Source organism: Pseudophryne corroboree, chromosome 3, assembly GCF_028390025.1.
Source record: "Pseudophryne corroboree isolate aPseCor3 chromosome 3, aPseCor3.hap2, whole genome shotgun sequence".
Lineage (NCBI taxonomy): Eukaryota > Metazoa > Chordata > Amphibia > Anura > Myobatrachidae > Pseudophryne > Pseudophryne corroboree.
This window is the reverse complement of record NC_086446.1, coordinates 516,211,897-516,225,911: the sequence shown is the minus strand read 5'-3', so window position 1 is coordinate 516,225,911 and position 14,015 is coordinate 516,211,897. Positions and strand designations below refer to the sequence as shown.

At 42.9% G+C, this 14,015-nt stretch overlaps 1 non-coding gene and 1 pseudogene across 1 annotated transcript; both read left to right on the top strand.

Annotated features, from left to right (window-relative positions):
- Positions 1 to 1,650: 1,650 nt before the first annotated feature.
- Positions 1,651 to 1,834, top strand: LOC134899704 (U2 spliceosomal RNA). Its single transcript, XR_010173341.1, has one exon. It is a non-coding gene; the product is annotated as a U2 spliceosomal RNA (small nuclear RNA).
- A 6,536-nt stretch (positions 1,835 to 8,370) lies between these two features.
- Positions 8,371 to 8,575, top strand: LOC134899707 (U2 spliceosomal RNA; annotated as a pseudogene).
- Positions 8,576 to 14,015: the final 5,440 nt, after the last annotated feature.

Below are 14,015 nucleotides of genomic sequence, written 5' to 3'. Positions count from 1 at the left end.
AGCACTCGTCCAGACCTGCGAGAACTTCGGCCGAGCCTCAGGGGCTAAAGTCAACTGCGGGAAGTCAGAGGCTATGCTCTTCGGAAAGTGGCACCTGTCATCCTCTGCACCATTTCCTTTCACCATCAAGCCCGACTTCATTAAGATCCTGGGAGTCTGGTTCGGCGGCGAGGGTGCAGCCCTGAGATGTTGGGATGAGAGACTGGCGACTGTTCGCCAAAAGATTGGATTGTGGAGCCTCAGAGATGTTACCATCGAGGGGAAATCACTTGTGCTGCGCAATGAGATTCTTCCCGTTCTGCAGTACACCGCGCAGGCCTGGCCACCCCTGGCAACCGTCTGCAGGGCCATCACGAGGGCAGTGTTTCACTTCATCTGGGGCTCCAAGATGGACAGAGTAAAGCGGTCAGTTATGTACAAGGAGCCCCTCAAGGGTGGAAAGGGTATCCCCGATATCCCCACCATGCTTCGAGCCTTCTTCGTGTGTAACTGCATCCGCAGGACAATGTACGAGAACTTGAACGATTCTGCAGGAAACTCCATGTCCCGTTTCTTCCTCCTGCCTCTTTGGAGGAACCTTGGCTGGGACAAATGGGACAGCTCCATCCCTTACAACTGGAACACTCCGTGGTACTACCTGGACGTGTCCAAGTTCGTGAGGGAACACCAACTGGAGGGAGTTAAACCTGACTTATGGAAATCAAAGACGATCTACAAGCTCATCAGAGCTAAAGACGATTTGGAGCCGATTCCGGGGCTCCCTTCAGCGACTGCCAAACAGGTCTGGGAGAATGTGGCCTCAAAAAGGCTCACAAACAGACACAAAGACCTGTCGTGGATGGCCATCCAGGGGGGCTTGCCCCTCCGGTCATTCATGCACTCCCGGAACCTGTGCAGGTACAGACATTGCCCCAGGTGCATCATACATGAAGAAACATCTATGCACCTGTTTTGGGACTGTGCCTGGGCCCAGTTGTTGTTGGACGCCCTGGAAAACGAACTGAAAAACTCTGTGCCAAGGAACTGTCTTACGTACCATTCGGTGCTCTACGGACTATTCCCTGGCACCCACACCGTTGGGGCGATCCAGGAAGCCTGGCGCCTTATGAACTGCATTAAGGACGCTTCGTGGCTAGCCAGGAACTGCCTCATTCTGAGGAGGGAGAGGATGTCTATCCAGGACTGTTGCAGGCTGGTTCACAGCCTGCTCAGAGACTATTCCACCATGGACAGCCCTGAGGAAGAAGAGGACTAAAACCCCCCTTTTTCTGCCCCTCTCCCCTTGTCCGAACCGAAAATGAGACTTTGGGACCGTGGCCCCTGCCCCCTCACTCACAATGTCTGTTGCTTTATTGATGTCTTTCTATTTATTGCCCTTCCCCTTATATGTGTCTGTCTTTTTCAATAAAGCTTCGGGCTTGTGACTCACCCTCCCTCACCCCCCTACCCTCCACACCCATAGCCTTATTTACTGTTGTGTTATTGTATCGTTTAATTGCATAGTGCGGCCTGAGAACTATAGTGTAGGCTTCAGGCCCGCACCGTAGTTCTTCGACCGCACTATACAGTCTGCATCTGTGCTGTGTTTTGGCCTGTGCTGCGACACGGCACTTATGTTTGTCAATGTTCCCGTCTGTTTTTTGCAACTTTATACCAATAAAGACGCTTTTTCAATCAAAAATCTGTTCTTATCAGTTTAATATCTGATACGCCCCCTATCTGGGGGCCATATATTAAATGGATTTTTAGAACAGGGAGATGGAAGAAGAGCTTGCTCTGTCCACTCCACGCATTGACCCGGTATTGCAGTACCTCCAGGACCGGTGCACCTTTCCTATTCTGTATTCCAAAAATAGATGAATGATGACTTCTCAGCTTATTCCCCAGGATTTGCAATGTTTTTTTGCCTGCTGCATTGATAAACTCTTGGATTTTGTAAGCATGCTTTTTATACTGTGTCAAAATTGTATTCAATCTTTGCTGTCTATTAAAATGTTACAATGGATGAATAAAAGCACCTGTGAACTACTGTGTGGAGTCTTATTTAGCGTCTACTTCTTGTCTCCATTGAATTCCCTCCTTCTGCACAAGACAAATTGAAACAGTTGATCAGCATTTGGATGTGAGGCCTACGTAGGCCTAATTCTTGAATGCAAACTAAGTACGAACGAAGAAGCATTACCACTTCGAAATGAATTCCTACATTTTTAACTTACTATCATGATCATCCTTTCGGCTGGTCTTTTCGACCTGGTCATGTTTGGAACTAATTTTTATTTTTGTGGCGGTGGTGTCCACGCTAGTTGCAGGAGGTGTGGATAGTTGCTGTTACAGGCACTAAAGGCACAAGCTCTGCAGTATGTGTATATGCTGCATCCATCTCCTGGTGTGTGTCTCCCTCAAGTGGATGTCAGTTAGCAAGCCAAGCAAATGCAGTCCGTACAGCCAAGCACATTGTGACATCACGTGTGTCGCATAATGATGACATCACATGTGTCGCATCATGATGACATCATAGAGTGTGCATCATGATGACATCACAGAGCCCTCACACTGTAGTGAAAAATTGAAATCTGCCAGGATGAACGGGTTGGTTGAAACAATCCAGATTTTAGAGACAGGAGGTTCAAGGCAGCCAGGGACCCTTCCATTGCAGAATGAATGTCCCACTGCTTAAGTGATGAAGTGCAAGTGCATAGCATTGTGTCAATGTGATAAGCACGGAGCCAGCAGGGACAGACGGGACGGGCGGCAGACGTCTGGTGGGTGTGGTTGTCGGAGGCGGACCACATGCAAATGATTGTGCATCAGCCAGCCAGTCAGTCAAGCAGCCAGCAAGACAGGAGAGGAGAGAAAACTCACGATGCAGGAGTGAGTGATGGAATGTGGTTGCGCGCGCGCCTGGGTGACTGCCTGCTTGTCAGTCCGGACTTCTCCTTCCTTCTCCCTCTTCTTTGCTGGGATCGCCGCCGCCAACAAAAGTCAAGTCAATCTGCAGATAGTATAGCGTAAGCGTGCGTGGGGGAGGGTGATTCTCCATGATGGATTGTAGATCCTGTTTCGGTTGCGCAGGTCCCTCAGCCCACATTCGGGTTATCGCTTCTCGGCCTTTTGGCTCAGATCAGGGTGTATTGCCCTGGTCTGGGCCGGAGGCTTGAGTGTGGGAGTCCTGTCCTGGGACTCTTGGCCGTAGAGGAGGGATCGCTTGGAGAGGATCTGTTTCGGAGCTTGGATCATCGGAGGATCTTCGTTTTTACAGCACAATGGCTGGGATTAAGAATACTATTAGATTCATTGTTGGAGAAGGAAGGCGTGATGAATGCAACCTCACCTTTATTGTGCAGAAAATTCTGGAGAAAATGGCACGGGTTATGGTTCCGGACGATTTGTATTGCATACAGGACTTCCCTTCCCAGGGTATGTATGACGTGAGCTTCCAAAGCAATGGGGATTGTTTAAGGGTCTACGAACTTTTGAGGAAGAAAGCCCAGGACCCACGGATGGTAAATATCCAAATGTTGCCTTTGTTTGCTATTCAAGATATCCCACTGACTGTCCATTTGTACAACCCGTATACGCCTCTTGACCTGGTAAAAGGTTTTTTGTACCGTTATTGCATACAAGTAAGAGGAGGCATAATGCAAAAAAATGTTTTTGGCGTGTTTAACGGTAAATTAAAGTTCTGGGTAAGGCTCACGCCTCATCCGGAAGGAATTGGAGGGGTGTTGCACCCTCCAGCAAATTTTTCAATTGGGGGAAATAGAGGGTTTCTCTTCTACCCAGGCCAGCCAACCTATTGCAGACTGTGTTTTGAGTACGGCCATGTGAAAGAAAACTGCACAAGGGGTCCTTGCTGTAGAAACTGTAAAAGGAAAGGGCATAATGCCAGTGTTTGTCCCCAGGGAAAGCTTTGTGACATATGTGGTGAACCAGGTCATTCCTGTAAGGCTTGTCCACATTGGGCAAATTTAAAAGAACAAGAAATACTGCGGGAGAACCAGAAGGCACAAATAAGACATGAAATGGTGGGTGAGGCAAAAACTGGAGCTGTAGAGGGAGCCCAAGCAGTAGGAAGTGTTGGTACAGGTGTGACTGTTTCAATACCGCATGGTGGTGAGACCCCGGAGTGTACAGAACGGCAACAGGAAGCCGCTGTCACGGAGGGGGAGATGTCAAATCAAGCGGAGCAACCGCTTGAAAGTGAGCAGCAGTCTGTAGGCGAAGCAACGCCAAGTTTGGAGGGTAGTACTGTCTCGCAACAGAGTCCAGAAGGACTGCATGCCAGTGCCGACATTCAGGACTATGACTGTCCTGTAGATCTGTCAGGACAGACGGACGTCAATATTGCTTGGAGTGGCTCTGAGCAGGGAGACTCAGAGTCTGCAGAAGAAGCAGGACCCTCCACCCGGAGAGCTCGTGTAACAGGGCAAGAGGGACACTCAGTTAAAAAAGCCAGGATTGATCCTGAAATGGGCGGGCAGGCTTTGCTACTGGAAGATAGCATGGACATGAGTCCACAAAGTAATGCAGAGTTTAGCCCTCCTGTTGACTCACCTGACCGTAGTTACTTACCTGAGGATGATGTTGCCAGGTTTGCTGCATTAGGCAAATTGCCTGAAAATGGATGAGTTCTTCTTTTGTGTGTTTTTTTGATGGTTTAATGATTAAGTGTCATGATGCGCTTTTGAGAATGGCACTTTAAACATAATTTTCTATGTCTTCGGCTTTTAATTTAAATTTTTTGTCTTTAAATGTCAGGTTGATTACTGGCAGGAAAAGAAGGGCTGCTGTTTTTCAGGATTTACAAAGTAGAAATGCTGATATATTATGTTTACAGGAGTGTGGGATAAGTGCACATTTAGTTAAAGGTGAATGGGTAGGTGGTGATAGTGTTTGGTCTGGGACACAGGGTAATAGGAATGATGGTGTGGGAATTTTAATAAAAAATAAAAGTGTGGTTTTAGAGGAATATACTATAGTGGAAGAGGGTAGATGTATTTTGGCTATATGTAGTTATAGGGGATGGAAGATAAAAGTGTTTTGTGTGTATGCACCTGTGTGTAAAAGGGAAAGACAAGCGTTGTTTGAAAAAATTAGGCTATACTTACCTGGAAGGATCCCGGTAATAATCATGGGTGATATGAATTGCATTATAGAAAGTGGTGGAAGGGTTGGTGGGTTTTCGGATAAAGTGGATGTTACTGGTAATCTTCTAAGACAAATTGTGTTTGATTTTTCCCTAGTAGATGTTGCGAAGGTATGTATGAATAAGCCACCACCGCCAACATACCGGGCAGACAGGGGTGGAGTAAAATCAAGATTGGATTATATTTTTGTGTCTAAAGAGATTGAATGTGTAAGTAAGGAGCAAGTAAATGTTGTATATTCGGATCATGATTGTTTGTTATGTAAGGTGAATGGGCAAAGTAAGAATGTGTATGGTAGAGGAGTGTGGAAGTTAAACGTGAGACTGCTTGAGGATGAATGGGTGAAGAATGAGTTTAGGAAAAAATATGGATGGTGGAAAAGGAAAAAGTGTGATTTTAAAGAAATAGCTGAGTGGTGGGATTGGATGAAGGTACAAATGAAAGTGTTTTTTGTCAGATGTGGATACAGGTGTGCAAGGAAGAAAAGGCAGGAGTATGAGAGTTGGTGCAAGAGGATGTCTTTTTTGTATAAGATAAGGGAAATGGGATATAATGTGAGTGATGATATAATTAAAACTAGGAAAGAAATTAATAATTTTCTGAATAATAAGGGGAAAGAAATCATGTTTCAGGCTAAGATGGAGAATATGGAAAAAAATGAAAAATGTACAAGTTTTTTCTTTAAAAAAATTAGTAATAGTAAAAAGGATATGGAAAGTGTATGTGATGATAATGGGAAAGAAGTGAAAGGACATGATGTGTTGCGCGTGGTTGAAAGTTTTTATAAAGATTTGTATATGAGGAAAGAAATAGATGAAGAAGTGGGTTTGGAGGTGTTGAATGTTATGGAGAATGAAATAAATGAGGATGAAAGGGAAGGTTTGGTTGAATGTGTATCGGTTGAAGAGGTAAAGAGAGCTGTAGATTGTGCAAAAAATAATAAAACTCCTGGTAATGATGGTATACCGGTTGAGGTTTATAAGTGTTTTTGGGAAACTGTTGGGATGGATCTGTTTGAAGTATGTGAGTATATGTGGAAGACGGGGAGTTTGTGTGCGTCAATGAGAGAAGGCATTGTAGTGTTACTATATAAGAAAGGTGATAAGAAAAATCTGGGTAATTGGAGACCTATAACATTACTTAATGCTGACTATAAAGTATATGCAAAGGTTTTGGCTGATCGAATGAGATGTGTGATAAATCAGTGTATAAATGAGGATCAGGTATGCGGTGTGCCAGGCAGACGGATAAGTGAGAATTTAATGTTAATTAGGGATATAATTGGTGATAGTGTGGAGAGGAAGCAGAGTTGTGTGTTTTTGAGTGTGGATTTTGAAAAGGCTTTTGATCGTGTGTCACATTGTTTTATGTTTAGGGTCTTAGAGAAAATGGGTTTTCCTGATTTTTTTGTTAAAAGGGTTAAAAGTTTGTATGATCGTGTCTCTAGTAAAGTGTTAGTAAATGGGAATGTAAGTGAGAGAGTCACAATTGAATCTGGTGTCAGACAAGGATGCCCTATGTCCCCTATCCTGTTTATTAGTGTGATTGAGCCATTATTACAAATGATTAGGAAAGATAAAATTGTGAGAGGCTGTTTGATCCCTGGTAGTGGTGGTAAGCATGTAAAAGTATTGGGCTATATGGATGATATTGTAATTTTAAGTAAGAATCAGGCTGCATTGAATAGGGCGGTTTTATTAATTAATATTTTCTGTAGTATATCTGCATTTAGGGTTAATTGGGGGAAGAGCCAAATTAAAGTTTTTGGGAATATTCGGGTTAGTATAAAGGATGTGGAATGTGTAGAGGGTGGTATCAAAATTCTGGGTATAATATTTGATGATGACTTAAAAGGGAGGGAGAGTTGGGAAATATGTGGTAGAAAGATTGCTAAAAAATTGAATTTTTGGAAATTAAGGGATTTATCTATGACTGGGAAAGTGCTTATTATCAAAAGTGTGATTCTTCCAATATTATTATTTGTTGCTTGTGTGTTCCCCCCTCCGTATGGTTGTTTTCGGAAGATTGTGAGGTTATGCTTTTTATTTTTTTGGGGTTGTAAAATGGAAAGACTAAGGAGAGAGGAAGTTATGAAAGAAAGAGCGAAAGGTGGATTTGATTTCCCAAATTTTGAGTTTTTTTTAGGAGTTAATTATGTAGCATCAGTGGCTAGATTGTTGGGGAGGCAAAGTAAGGCTGCATGCATGATGCATTATTTGGCTGGGTGGATGCTGTGCGGATTAGGTTGGAAGAAGAGATCACTACTAGTACCAATGGCGGCTGTTTGTCCTGTGTGGTATAAATATGTTGAGAAATTTGTTAGGAAGAATGATTTGGTGGGTGTTAGTATAAAAGATTTTTGTGAAAGGAAGAAAGTGATGAAAGTGTTGCGTGGTAAAGATGTAGCTTGTAATATTGAATTTTTGCGCTCAAAGGATGCTTTGGAGGTATGGAAGAAAATAGGTATGAAAGGGATGACGAACAGACAGAGGGATATAGTTTGGATGGGAATGCATGGGGTACTACCAGTACGTGAGTTTTTAAAAAAGCGTGATTTAGTGAGTGTGGATGTATGTCCAAGAGTGAATTGTGGTGCGAGTGAGACTGTGAGACATGTTTTTTGGACTTGCGGTTTTGCGAGGAAGGTTTGGGATAAATTGAAAACTGTGTGCATGGAATTGGGTAGTGTAAATGTGGTGTCATGGAGATTGGCAATGTTTGGTATGTGTGTAAGTGGGAAGGTACAACAGAGAATTATGTGGTTATTGATGTCGTGCGTAATGGAAGTTTTATGGAACGCAAGGAATATGGTTGTGTATAAAAAGGAAGAATGGGAAATTAATGACTGTGTAAGAATGGTGTTTAGTAAGCTGTATGTTTGTTATTTGTTTGATAAGGAAGGCGGTGGTGGCTTAGATGCAGAAGGCATATGGAAGGTGAAAAAATGGAAGGATATGGTTGTGTTTTAGTTCCCCTCGGGTGTTTAGGGTTCCTATTTTCTGTTTTTTTTGTGGGGGTTATTTCTGAAAGTAAGAAATGTCCTTAAAATGCAAAGATGTTATTGTATTGTTTTTTGTGTTTGTGAATTTGCTGAATTATTTTTGGATAGACCAGAAAAGGTTAAAGATTTGATTGGCGGAAAAAATATACAAACCATGAGTGATGATTTTTAAAAAACTGTGCTTTGAAAGTCAAAGTGATTGCTACTCCTTGTGGGTATGCGTCAGTTTTTTTAAACCTGAATGGTTTAAAAAAAAAAAAAAAAAAAAAAAAAATCTGTTCTTATCAGTTTAATATCTGATACGCCCCCTATCTGGGGGCCATATATTAAATGGATTTTTAGAACAGGGAGATGGAAGAAGAGCTTGCTCTGTCCACTCCACGCATTGACCCGGTATTGCAGTACCTCCGGGACCGGTGCACCTTTCCTATTCTGTATTCCAAAAATAGATGAATGATGACTTCTCAGCTTATTCCCCAGGATTTGCAATGTTTTTTGCCTGCTGCATTGATAAACTCTTGGATTTTGTAAGCATGCTTTTTATACTGTGTCAAAATTGTATTCAATCTTTGCTGTCTATTAAAATGTTACAATGGATGAATAAAAGCACCTGTGAACTACTGTGTGGAGTCTTATTTAGCGTCTACTTCTTGTCTCCATTGAATTCCCTCCTTCTGCACAAGACAAATTGAAACAGTTGATCAGCATTTAGATGTGAGGCCTACGTAGGCCTAATTCTTGAATGCAAACTAAGTACGAACGAGGAAGCATTACCACTTCGAAATGAATTCCTACATTTTTAACTTACTATCATGATCATCCTTTCGGCTGGTCTTTTCGACCTGGTCATGTTTGGAACTAATTTTTATTTTTGTGGCGGTGGTGTCCACGCTGGTTGCAGGAGGTGTGGATAGTTGCTGTTACAGGCACTAAAGGCACAAGCTCTGCAGTATGTATATATGCTGCATCCATCTCCTGGTGTGTGTCTCCCTCAAGTGGATGTCAGTTAGCAAGCCAAGCAAATGCAGTCCGTACAGCCAAGCACATTGTGACATTACGTGTGTCGCATCATGATGACATCATAGAGTGTGCATCATGATGACATCACAGAGCCCTCACACTGTAGTGAAAAATTGAAATCTGCCAGGATGAACGGGTTGGTTGAAACAATCCAGATTTTAGAGACAGGAGGTTCAAGGCAGCCAGGGAACCTTCCATTGCAGAATGAATGTCCCACTGCTTAAGTGATGAAGTGCAAGTGCATAGCATTGTGTCAATGTGATAAGCACGGAGCCAGCAGGGACAGACGGGACGGGCGGCAGACGTCTGGTGGGTGTGGTTGTCGGAGGCGGACCAAATGCAAATGATTGTGCATCAGCCAGCCAGTCAGTCAAGCAGCCAGCAAGACAGGAGAGGAGAGAAAACTCACGATGCAGGAGTGAGTGATGGAATGTGGTTGCGCGCGCCTGGGTGACTGCCTGCTTGTCAGTCCGGACTTCTCCTTCTCCCTCTCCCTCTTCTTTGCTGGGATCGCCGCCAACAAAAGTCAAGTCAATCTGCAGATAGTATAGCGTAAGCGTGCGTGGGGAAGGGTGATTCTCCATGATGGATTGTAGATCCTGTTTCGGTTGCGCAGGTCCCTCAGCCCACATTCGGGTTATCGCTTCTCGGCCTTTTGGCTCAGATCAAGGTTTATTGCCTTGGTCTGGGCCAGGGGGTTTGAGTTTGGGGGTCCTTCCGGGGGACTCCTGGGACGTCGAGGAGAGATCGCCTTTTGGATTTGCGGAAGAAGACGGGTGGAGAATCTACAGCATCATGGCTGCTCTGAAGAACTCTATACGCTTGTCAGTGCTGGATGGACGGAGAGAGATAAGTGATCTCAAATTTATTGTGGAGGAATTGCTGTTTAAATTGTGTGGTCTTGAAAAGGAGGACATTTATTGCATACAAGACTTTGCTCGGCAGGGATACTATGATGTGTCGTTAGGTAATAGTGCCAAGTGCATGAATACTTTTGAAATTTTGAGGACAAATGCCTTGCATCCCTCTATGGTGGGTATCATTCCCATGCCTTTATTCGCTGTGAACGAAATCCCTGTAACAGTGCATTTATATAATCCTTGGATGGATTTTGACCTTATTAAGGGTTTTTTGTACAGATACTGTATTTCTGTGAAAGGAGGAGACATGTTGTATAACTCTTTGGGCATTTTTAATGGCAAATTGAAATTTTGGGTAAGACTGAGACCAGATGGCAGATTCATTGGTGGGGTAACGCATCCCCCAGCCAATTTCTCTATTGGCGGAAATAGAGGGTATTTATTTTATCCGAATCAGCCTCAATTTTGCCGTAAATGTCATGAATATGGGCACACAAAAGAAAATTGTAAGAAAGGGAAAGTGTGCAGAAATTGTGGAAGAGAAGGGCATGAGGCAGGTGCATGTCCTAAAGCCAAAACCTGTGATATTTGTGGGGAACAAAACCATACGTGTAAGGGATGCCCACATTGGCAGAATTTAAAGCAACAAGAATGTGTGAGGAAAGAAATATTGAAAAAACAAAGGGAGGAAGTTGAAAAACAAGAGCAAAAAGAGCAGGAAGAAAACTCAGCTCCAAAACAAGCTGCTTCTCCGGGTAATGGTATGGAGGGGGTTAATGCACCTGAGGTGAGACAGAGTGAGGACTCACCTGCACAGGATCATGAATCATCGCAAACAGGTGCTGGTGAGACCACACAGATGACAGCAGTTCCAAGCACCAGCATGCTGGAAGTCCAAGGCACTGCAAATATTCAGGACTGTGAGAGTGTGGAGGGTTCTGAGGATGAAGAAGTGGATATTAGCTGGACTGATACTCAGGAGGAGGCTGCGGGAGGAGATGAAGAGGAGAGTGGCAATAAAAGATCAGTTGAAAGTAAAAGAGCTGCCAAAAAACCACGTATAGAGGATATTAGCAGCCCTGAATCAGTCCCGGTTTTCAGCCTCCTGGATGAAATGGATATCAGCAGCAGTCCTGGTGATAGCATAGGTTATTCACCTGCACGTGATTTAAATCTAGGATCCCTGTTCTCAGATGAAGGAGCAGCCAGAATTGGAGGACTGGCAAAATATGATAATGGCTGATTTTTGGTGTGCTAGATCCTGGACTTTATAAAATAGCATATGAGTGCTATCTCTGCTAAAGGCAGTTTGGGGATTATCTCCTTTAATGCAAGACAAATTAAGAATGCAGCTAGAAGAGTGGCAGTGTTGGAGGATATATGGGAGAATGGAGGGGATATAGTATGCCTGCAGGAGTGTGGGATAGTAGGGGAATTAAAGAGGAAGGAAGGAAAGTTTGAAAAGTGCTTTTGGTCTGGGTCTGGGGAGAATAAAAATGATGGTGTTGGCATATTAATTAAAAATAAGGGTATCAATGTGGAGAATTTTGTGGTGATAGAAGTGGGAAGGTGTGTTTTGGTGACGGTATGTTATAAGGGGTGGCGGGTTAGGATTATGAATATTTATGCACATGTGGATAAGAAGAAAAGGGGGGAATTATTTGATAAGATTAGGGTGTTTCTACCTGGGAGGATTCCGATAATTGTAGCAGGTGACTTTAATTGTTCAATTGATAAGGGGGTTGGGTTTGGTGAAGGGTGTAAAAAAATTGATGTTACAGGGAATGCTTTAAAGCAAATAGTTGCTGATTTTTCACTGTTGGACGTGGCAGGGGAATGTCTAAAGAAACCACTGCCGGTTACTTATTGGGCAGATAGCGGAAAGTCTGCATCCAGATTGGATTATTTGTTTGTATCAAAGGGAGTGGTGTGTAAGAAGTATGAGCAGAGAAAGACTGGATATTCGGATCATGAATGTATTAAGGGGACGATTGAGGGTGAGTATGATGGGACGTATGGGAAAAGCTTTTGGAAATTAAATCAAAAGTTGTTAGAGAATGAAGAGGTGAGAGAGGATTTTGGTCGGTGGTATGAAAGATGGGTGAGGAGGAAAGGGGAATTTGTAAATGTATTGTTTTGGTGGGACTGGGTAAAAAAGCAGTTTAAAAAGTTTTTCAGAAAATGGGGTTATAAGCTTGCGGGAAGGAGGAGAAGGTTGTATGATGAGGCAAATAAAAGATTGATCTATTTGTATAAAATGAAAGAGTTGGGTATGGATATGGATGATGAGATTGTATGTGAGAAAGAAGTGCTGAGGAAGTTTATGTATGAGAAGGGTAGAGAGATTGTGTTTAGAGCGAAAGTGGAGCGAATGGAAAAGGATGAGAAATGTTCAAGATTTTTCTTTAAAAAGGTATGTGAGGGGAAGAAAGATATGGTTGAGGTGGTGGATGGGAATGGATGTGTGAAGAAAGGGGAAAGTATGATAGGAGTGGCTGAGGATTTTTATAGGGAATTATATAAGAGGAGAAAGTGTGATGTCAGTATGGAAGAAGAGGTTTTGAGTGCATTGTGTAGTAAGGTGAATGAAGATGAAAGAGAAGGGTTGATGAGTGATATAGGTGAATGTGAGGTTAAGAGAGTGTTGAAGAGTGCAGGAAGGAATAAGACTCCAGGTTTGGATGGTTTGGTGGTTGAATTTTATTTGGTTATGTGGGAGGTAATTGGGAAGGATATGTTGGAAGTTTTTAAATATATGTGGAGGGAAGGGTGTGTGTGTGAGTCTATGAAAGAAGGTGTGGTGGTGCTCATTTATAAAAAAGGGGAGAAAAGAGAGTTGAAGAATTGGAGACCTATAACTTTATTAAATACGGATTATAAGTTATATGCCAAATTGATTGCAAACAGAATGAGTGAGGTAGTAGAGCAAGTGGTATGTGAGGAGCAAGTGTGTGCTGTGCCTGGGAGACGAATGGGTGATAATTTATGTTTATTAAGAGATGTGATTGGAGACTGTATGAGAAGAGAGAGAAGATGTATGGTGCTTGCGTTGGATTTTGAGAAGGCGTATGATAGGGTTTCGCATGCTTTTATGTTTCGTGTGTTATTAAGGATGGGTTTTCCGGTTATGTTTGTAGAGAGAATCAGAAGTTTGTATGCGGGTGCAACAAGTAAGATTTTGGTGAATGGTTATGTGAGTAAGGATATCACGGTTGAGTCAGGTGTGAGACAGGGGTGTCCACTGTCCCCAATAGTATTTATTTGTGTGATTGAGCCACTGCTACGTATGATTATTAGGGATAAGGTGGTGAAGGGTTTTTTAATTCCAGGGAGTGGTGGTAGAATGTTAAAGGTGATGGGTTATATGGATGATGTGACACTGGTATGTGAGAGTAAAGCGGCACTGGCTAGGGCACGATTATTAATTGGCTTTTTCTGCGGTGCGTCGGCTTTCAAGGTAAATTGGGATAAAAGTAAATTCAAGTGTTTTGGGGATAGTGGTGTGGAGATTGAGGGGGTGGAATGTGTGAAAGGAGGTTTAAGAGTGCTTGGAGTCACGTTTGAAAGAGATTTAAAAGGTAATGAGTGTTGGAATGAATGTGGTCTGAAAGTGGCGAGAAAGTTAAATTTTTGGCGTTTGAGAGATTTGTCAATGTTAGGAAAAGTTTTGATTATAAAGAGTGTGATTTTGCCATTATTATTGTTTGTAGCAACTGTGTTTCCGATGAATGGGCGATGTATGCAGAAAATGAATAGAATGTTGTTTTTATTCTTTTGGGGGTGTAAAATGGAGAGACTGAGGAGAGAATATGTGATGAGAGATAGATATGCAGGTGGTGTTGGTTTTCCTAATTTAGAGATTTATTTGGGTGTAAATGGAGTGGCAAGTGTGTGTAGATTGATTGAGAAAGATAATATGGCTGCATGTATGTTAAAGTATCTGGCAGGTTGGATGTTGATGGGAGTGGGGTGGGAGAAAAGAGATTT